This window comes from Cebus imitator, unplaced genomic scaffold, assembly GCF_001604975.1.
Source record: "Cebus imitator isolate Cc_AM_T3 unplaced genomic scaffold, Cebus_imitator-1.0 Scaffold329, whole genome shotgun sequence".
NCBI classification, from domain to species: domain Eukaryota; kingdom Metazoa; phylum Chordata; class Mammalia; order Primates; family Cebidae; genus Cebus; species Cebus imitator.
In genome coordinates this window covers 1,367,832-1,376,925 of record NW_016107644.1, presented here as the reverse complement: position 1 = coordinate 1,376,925, position 9,094 = coordinate 1,367,832, and positions in this window count along the sequence as shown.

Genomic DNA, 9,094 nt, shown 5'->3' with positions numbered 1-9,094 from the left:
AAAAAAAAAAAAAAAAAAAAAAAAAAAGACCTTTGGACTTCAAGGTTCCATTCCTTCTGGCCAGGACTCGGAGGGTGGACAGAAGGATGTCTTCCCAAAGTCTTGTTTTTCACAGAAATACCCAAGTTCCTTCGTATTAAACGTGGGACCTTTGGGAGGCTAAGGCAGGAGGATCACTTGAGACCAGGAGTTTGAGACAAGCCTGGGCAACATAGTGAGAGCCAATCTCTATTTCAAAAGAAGAATTTTTTTTTTTTTTTGAGACAGTTTTGCTCTTGTTGCCCAGGCTGGAGCGCAGTGGGGCGATCTTGACTCACTGCAATCTCCGCCTCCTGGGTTCAAGTGATTTTCCTGTCTCAGCCTCCCAAGCAGCTGGGATTACAGGCGCATGCCACCATGCCAGCTAATTTTTGTGTTTTTAGTAGAGACGGGGTCAGGCTGGTCTTGAACTCCTGATGTTAGGTATCCGCCCGCCTCAGCCTCCCTAAGTGCTGGGGTTACAGGCGGGAGCCACTTCGCAGGCCGAAATTTTTTTTTGATACAACAGTTTCAAAGTCGTTGGCACTTTTCCATCCTGTCTTTGGTGTCTAAGTTCTGGGACGACACGAAAGATGACCTAAGAGATTTCCTGTATTTCCCAAGGTGATGTCCGGACCTAACTCCAATCCATCTGGTGAGTCTCCCTGTGTTCTACGGTCAGAGGGGAGGGGCGCACTGGACATTGCACAAACATTCACTGTGCTAAATTCACATGTGGGTCCCACGTGCTTTTTTTCTGTTTGTTTTTTTTTTTTTAGACAAAGCCTTGATCTGCCACCCAGGCCGGAGTGCAGAGGTGTGATCTTGGCTCATTGCAGACTCTGCCTCCTGGGTTCAAGTGATTCTCCTGCCTCAGCCTCCTGAGTAGCTGGGACTACAGGTGTGTGCTACCACTCTCGGCTAATTATTTTTGTGTTTTTAGTAGAAGTGTGGTTTCACCATGTTGGCCAGCCTGGTCTTGAACTCCTGACCTCAGGTGATCTACCTGCCTCGTCCTCCCAAAGTGCTAGGATTACAGGTGTGAGCCACCACGCCCAGCCTCACCTGCTGTTTTTTTGATCTTGTTCTTGAGATCTCCAGGCCCATGTGTGGGAAGTTGAGCCTGAGCCTCGCTCCCTGTTCTTATTAAACACCACGCTCTGATTCTGGGGAGGAGAACTTGGCCTTGAGCACAATTCTGTTTGCAGGCTTGCTATTTTTACAAGGTTTACCCTATTCTTAGTTACTTTTAAAAATAAAATTGTCAACAGCTTTTTCTTCCCCTGTAACATTTCCGCCACTACCAAAGATCTTAATGAACTGTGCATTCAATTACAGGAAGGAGGAAGCCGGGCAGGGGTGAGGGCTGACCGCAAACACCGAGGCAAAAACCCTCCCGAGGCAAGATTTATGCGCTTGCAGGAGGGGCTGCCGCCAGGGAGAAGAAGCCTGTGACTTCGGATCGCTCATGAACACATCCAGCTTGCTGTCAACCCTGATGGTTTTGGTAAAAATGGCTCCAAAAGAGAAAAGACATATTTCTGGGGAGAAAACACAGATTCTTTTTTTTTTCCCATTTATTTATTTTATTGCATTTTAGGTTTTGGGGTACATGTGAAGAACATGCAAAATTGTTGCATAGGTACACACGTGGCAGTGTGATTTGCTGCCTTCCCCCCCATCACCTACATCTGGCATCTCTCCCCAGCTCCCCACCCCCCACCGTCCCTCCCCTATTTCCCCCCAACTGACCCCAGTGTGTAGTGCTCCCCTCCCTGTGTCCATGTGTTCTCATTGTTCAACACCCGCCTATGAGTGAGAACATGCGATGTTTGATCTTCTGCCCCTGTGTCAGTTTGCTGAGAATGATGGTTTCCAGGTTTATCCATGTCCCTACAAAGGACACAAACTCATCGTTTTTGATGGCTGCATAATATTCCTTGGTGTATATGTGCCACATTTTCCCTATCCAGTCTATCGTCGATGGGCATTTGGGTTGGTTCCAGGTCTTTGCTATTGTAAACTGTGCTGCAATGAACATTCGTGTGCACGTGTCCTTATAGTAGAACGATTTGTAATCCTTTGGATATATACCCAGTAATGGGATTGCTGGGTCAAATGGAATTTCTATTTCTAGGTCTTTGAGGAATCGCCACACTGTCTTCCACAATGGTTGAACTAATTTACACTCCCACCAACAGTGTAAAAGTGTTCCTATTTCTCCGCATCCTCTCCAGCATCTGTTGTCTCCAGATATTTTAATGATCACCATTCTAACTGGCATGAGATGGTATCTCAATGTAGTTTTGATTTGCATTTCTCTGATGACCAGTGATGATGAGCATTTTTTCATATGTTTGTTGGCCTCATGTATGTCTTCTTTTGTAAAGTGTCTGTTCATATCCTTTGCCCACTTTTGAATGGGCTTGTTGCCAGAGAACGCAGGGATCCGGCCCTGCAAACATCCTTGTCCACTGACACCCATGGGTGCGAGGAGTGGGCAGCACTCTGTCCGTGCCCAGTTGCCAGGAGTGAATTTTCACCAAGGTTTCTGCAGATGGCATCATCCCTGCTCCCCGACCAAACTCAGGCACTCATCCAGCCTCCGTTCATTCGCTCACTGATGGGCAACGGATCTTCCCAGAAGGCCCACGGGCAACGGATCTTCCCAGAAGGCCCACGGTGCCCTGGGACCTATCCTAGGGACATTCCTGCGCCTCCTGTTCTGGAACATTCTGATTCTCAGCCCCTTCTGTCCAACTCCCCATCACCCTCCTGTACCCCAGCAGCTCACAGCAACCCCCTCTGCAGAGGCAGCCCCAGGGACGTCTCTCAGAGATGGAGGGAGGAAGCCGCAGGGAGGTTCCTCCTTCCTCTTGGACTCCCTCCCTCTCCTGCGCCTCCCCGCTCTCCTGCTGCTCATCACACCGCCTCTCTCCCTCCCTCTCCCTCCCTCTCCCTCCCTCTCCCTCCCTCTCCCTGGCTCCTAGTGGCCCTGTCCCTCTACCGTCTCCCTGTGCCTCTCTGCTTTCCTCCCCTCTCCTCCTCCTTCCCCTTCCAGTCCCTCTCTCCCACCCCCTCTCTTCTGATCTCCGTCTCCCTCCCCTGTGTCTCTCCCTCCTCACACACACAGGTGCACAAATGCACACACCCACAAACACAGCCCACAGCCATCATCTCCCGAGATAATTGCAGCAGAAACATGGAGCTGCCTGAGGCCCTGCTCCTGAAGGGAACGGAGAGGCTCCTAGGAGGCTTCTTTCTGAGCGTGCAGCCCATGTGCCCACTTCTCACAAGCGCCCTTGCTGCAGTGCAGCATCCTGTACGGGGCTGGGAGGGACGGGGCACTGCACTGGTGCAGAGGCCGGGCCCTGCTTAGGGGGTGGCCTCCCCCACCCCTGTGCTTGGAGGAGTGGTCTACATGAGCTTCCGGTGCCTCTGAGGGCTGCACCTCCAGCACAGCCATCTCCACGGGCTCTGGAGACTCTTGTGGGTGCACGGGATGCTGTGGGCAGCTCTGCCGTGGCATTTGAACCCTCACCACCCCTCCCCCCGACCCTCACCACCCCTCCCCCCGATGGGCTGTCTCCGCCACTGGCCACTGGAGTCTGGGAGGAGACCAGGGTTGGGATTCCAGGAGTGCACATAGGACAGTGGTGGTGAGAAGGCCCCTACGGTCACTCTCGGGCCCTGAATGGTGGTCCAGAAACATTCACAGGAACTGAAAAGCAGAGGATGTCGGATGAGCTTACTCCTCTCCAGATGGTTCCTTCCCATTCTCCACTTGCTCCTTCTAGGGGACCTTCTCTGCTGAGAAACCAGAGATGCTCGTCCAGTTATCAAATATAACAAATCAACCAGCAGTTGTCAGCTGAAACCAACAATCGGTATTTGCTGCTTCATGGTTTCTGCTGGCTGGGAATTCTGGAAGGGTTTGGCTGAGCAGTTCTCACCGGCGGTGTTCCGTGAGCGCACATGCGCTGCGCAGGGCAGCCTGAGCCTGGCAGTTCCTTGGTTCACGTCCTGCTCTGCAGACCTCACTCCTTCAGAGCCGCCTACCTCGTTCAGAGCCATCTTCCACAGTTACATCCAAGTGGAGATACACTGCTCCCCCGACCTTTTTTTTTGAGTTGGAGCCTTGCTCTGTTGTCCAGGCTGGAATGTAGTGGTGCGATCTCGACTCACTGCAACCTCCGCCTCCTGGGTTCAAGTGATTCTCCTGTCCCAGCCTCCCGAGTAGCTTGGATTACAGGCACGTGCCACCATGCCCGGGTAATTTTTGTATTTGTGGCAGAGACAGGATTTTCACCATGTTGGTCAGGCTGGTCTTGAACTCCCAAACTTAGGTGATCCTCCTGCCTCAGCCTCCCAAAGTGCTGGGATTACAGGTGTGAGCGCCGCGCCCGGCCGCTGCTCCCTTCTTAGCTGTGTTTTCACTTCCTGTAGTTTCCGTTACCCACGCTCAACCTCGGCCCCACAATAGGTGAAGATGTACAATAAGGGAAGTTAAACTTTGTCGTAGATGTGTATGTACAGGAAAACATGTAGTGTCTACAGGGTTTCTTGCTATCCGTGGTCTCAGCCATCTGCTGGGGGTCTTGGAATTTGTTTTCTTCAGACAAACGGGGGCTGCTGTACTGGAGAGGTCATTATCTGCTTTGCAAAATGATTTACAGCTAAGGTCACTAAAATAGAGGTTGTTTCCACGGCATTTACTGGTTTTGGTTTGCAGAAATTTGAAAGCACAAACTTTGTTAGCACCACAGGCAGCCCAGCTCTCCAGGCTTAACAGCCTGCCAGCTAAGTGCCTTTAGCCTCGGACGAGCTAGACGCAGTTCCCTTTGAAGAGCTCTACCTGCGGATTGGCCACTCATTTCTATCTAATTCTTATGACCCACCATCTCCTTGGACTTTGATCCAAGGAGAAATTTGTTTTCAAAATCTCTGGCAGACACAGCAATGATGCCAAATCAAATCCCCCTGCTCAAAGACAGTGCTCCATTGTATTAAACCCAACCTTGGTCACTCCACAGGAGCAGGGCAGAAGGTTTCTGCAAAATTACCTAACAGCTAGATACAAAATCCTAAAGAGGAAACCAAGCTATTTTATCTCTAGGATGAAAAGAGATGAGCCCCTCTAGGAAGGAACAGACAAGTTACCTGCAAGGAAAGAGAGAGCTCAGGGGCATGACTATGTGTGGGTAAGGAGACGGAGTTGGCTCTCAGAGAAGTGTCCAGACAGAACACCTGCTTTTCTGCCCCGGTAGGTGAAGGCCAAGGTGGGGGCTGGATCTGTTTAAAAAGAGGACCACGCTCAAGACAGGATCAGACCCATGGAGGGGCTGTGCCTTCCTTGTGATGGGATGGGCACACTTTTTAACATCAGCTTTTTTTTTTTTTGAGATGGAGTTTTGCTCTTGTTGCCCAGGCTGGAATGCCATGGCACAGTCTTGGCTCACTGCAACCTCCTCGTCCTGAGTTCAAGTGATTCTCCTGCTTCAGCCTCCCAAGTAGCTGGGATTACAGGCATGTGCCACCATGCCTGGCTAATTGCGTATTTTGAGTAGAGATGGAGTTTCTCCATGTTGGTCAGGCTGGTCTCGAACTCCCAACCTTAAGTGATCAGCCAGCCTCAGCCTCCCAAAGTGCTGGGATTATAGGCGTGAGCCACTGCGCCCGGCCACATCAGCTTTCTTAGACATGTACTGCCTCCTACTGCAAGTCTGATTCCTTGTAGAACGTTACATGTTTGAGTCACAGCCGGGTGACTTCTTCACCTTCTGTGGCTGCTGTCACAAATGGCGTTGAATAACACCCATCTGTTCTCTCTCAGTCCGGGAAGCCAGACGTGTGAAGTCAAGCGACGGCCGGGCCGTGCTCCCTCCGGAGGCTGCAGGGAGGGTCCTTCCTGCCTCTTCCAACTCCTGGTGGCTCCTGCCGTCCTGGGCTCATGGCCGCAGCTCCCCAGTCTTGGGCTCCATCTTCACACAGTCATCTTCTCTCTGAGTCTTCTCTTCTCTCCATTTTTCTCCTCTGTGTGTCATAAAGACACTTGTCACTGGACTTAGGGCCCACCTGGCTAATCCAGGGTGACCTCATCTTGAGATCCGCAAACTTATTCCATCTTCAAACACCCCTTGTCAAACAAGGTCACATTCATAGTTTCCAGATTCTACGCACTACAGACGACAACTGTGTGAGGGGCTGAATGGTGCTCCTGAAATCCCCATTCCCAGTACCTTGGAATGTGGCTCTATTTGGAGATAAGGTTTTTAAGGAAGTAATTAAGTTAAAATGAGGCTCTAAACGTGGAAACCTTGTTAATATGACCAGAATCTTTATTTAAACAGGGAGAGACACTGGGGGTGTGTGTGCACCGAAAAATAGCAGGTGAAGACACAGCGAGAGGGCAGCCATCTGCAGGGCAAGGAGAGAGCCCTCAGGAATCTCGCCCTGCTGGCACCCTGATCTTGGACTTCCAGTCTCCAGAACTGTGAGACAATAAAGTCTTTCTGGGAAGTCACCCAGTCTGTGGTGTTTTGTCATGACAGTCTTAGCAAACACTTGCAGTGACCTAGCCTCTCTGGAGGACCCCTTGTAGGCCAGTCACATTGCTCCTTGCATTAAAATGTCTTGGTCGTGAGGAAGCCCAGACTGTAGGGTCAGGCAGAATTGGGTGTGGCTGGGTCTCAAATGCGCTTCCTGAGTTTGGTCCAGTTGCTTACTCCATTTACGAGTCAATGATCTTGTCTGCATAAGGAGACATTAGCACCCACCCCACAGCCTTAGTGCAAAGTCACGAGCAACACTGGCAGGAATTCAGTGGATGTTCGCAGAACACACATAATCAACAGTTGAGGGTGAATATTTAATGCTTGGAGATGATTATTCAATGGTTGGATACGGACATTCGACAGTTGCATTGAATCCTGGCATCCAGCCACCTAAGGCCTTTCCTAGACTTCGGCCCGTAAGTGTGAGGTTACTTGCTCAAGGTCAAATACCTGGTAAGCAACAGAGTATGGAATATCATCTCCACTTAGTTCCCAGGATCAGATGTTTATGTTTGAATTTTACTTCCCAGATGCTGGTCTCTATGCCCCAGTGTCCATTATCACCCTTGAGTGTTCACAATATGGTAATAAAATGAACGTGGAGGTGGGAGAAGCTGAAGCGGAGTTAACCCATGGAATTAAGCTAGAATGCTTTAGTAAATGTAAACAAATCAAGGAAGAGAAAAATGACACATTCACTTGCTACCTAGAACGAATAGCAATGGTCGCTCTGATCCCAGGGGGAGATGATCTATAGATGAAAACGGCAAATGTTTTTCCAAGTTTCAAGAGCTTTCCAGTCTCCTCCCTGATGTCCCTGGCGGGATTAGGTGCCCTGCTGCGCCCCACAGCCCCATCACCCCTGGAGGCCCTCCTGTGGGCTGTGTGCTCTAAGGGCGGAGGGGTTGTATGGCTCTGACTTAAGGGATTCCAGGTCCCAACTCTGGCAAACAGGAGGTGCTCAGTAGTTTTATTTTTGAAGTTGAAGTTTCTTAATGAGGTCTGATAGAGATCCACAGGATAGTGGCTGGCACCAGTGAGGGCTGGGTCTGTGGGCACTCCAGGCAGCAGGGCAGATGCTTAGCCTGTGCACGCCTCGGAGCTCTCAGGCTTCCGAGCCCCGGGGACAGCTGGGCTGGGAGCAGGAGGGATGCTGTGAAGGGGGCGGCTGAGGAAGCAGTGGTGGCCGTGGTCACGCCCTGACGAAGGGGTCCACGTGGGTCAGCCCTGAGCCCTGTCATCCCCATCCCTGGAGCCGTCTGCATAAGTCCCAAGTCTCCTGCTGGAGTCCAGCACAGGAGTTCCTGGTGCCTGGCAGTCCGCTTGGCCAGTCAATCATCACAAAATGAAAATGCACACGAGTGCTTTGCAGTAAAGCATATCTGAGAGTTGTCTGGACTCACCAAAGAATTTAGAATCTCCGGTCTTGAAAACCACCACAGTGTCACAAAGCAACATTGCAAAGCAAATACGGGCTTAGACATATAAATCATGCTTAAAATCACCGCACTTGGCGAAAAAAATCACTATTTTCATAGTATGCTTCCAATGAGCCAATTATTAATAAAGAAGACAATTTTAAAATTAATTTATTTTTCATGGTAAAGACATAAAATTCGAATTCAGAAGCAAACATTTGTATTATTCACAAAACATGAAGCCACTTTTGATTTCTTATGTAACTCCACAAGTTACAAGAAATGTCAGAACAAATGCTAAACTACCATTGTATAAGTTTACACTCGGAATTCATTTTAAAATTACACAGATCTGATCGGCATGAAGAGTTAAATCTTTTCAGAAAAATCGTTCCACAAGGATGATCAGCTGTAGATGCACTAAAATTTATATTTTGAAATAGTTTATCATAAATGTCTCCCAATGTTTTCCTGACATATAAATATTGTAAATAGCCCCAGGAACTGTTGTGTCAGCATAAAATGATTCTCAAAAGTAAAAACTATCAAAAATTATTTGCAATCTTCCATGTACCACAAGTAACTGACATTGTCTTTAATTATATTGATGAAAAATAAAGTTGCTGAAAATACACACTTTGACAACCTAATAAACAAATTTGTAGTCAGAAAAATTTATGACAAGCCATTATATGAATATCATATTTTGCATAATATTATGACTTCTAAATATTATCTTGCAATTTAAAATTTTCTTCTCTGTGTGCTAATGTTATGGCTGGTGTTTAAAAAAAAAGAAGAAAAATAAAGCTTCTTCTCTTACTTGCACGTCACTATTCTCCCTGCTACATTTTAGATGTAACAAAATATTTTAGCAGAAAAGGATTTATACTTTACAATCTTCATCAGCCTCTTTTTAATAAAAATTTTTCTTTTTAAACATGGGGAATTATATTTGCGTTTTCACTGGCCTGGCAAGTTCTGTAACTGACCCTGATTAGACGATTACCCAAGAGATAAGAGTCCTGGAAGCTCAGGCTAAAAATAGAGACACAAATGGAACAAAAAGCAAAAATAGCAGGACACCCGGGCCCGGGACTCACA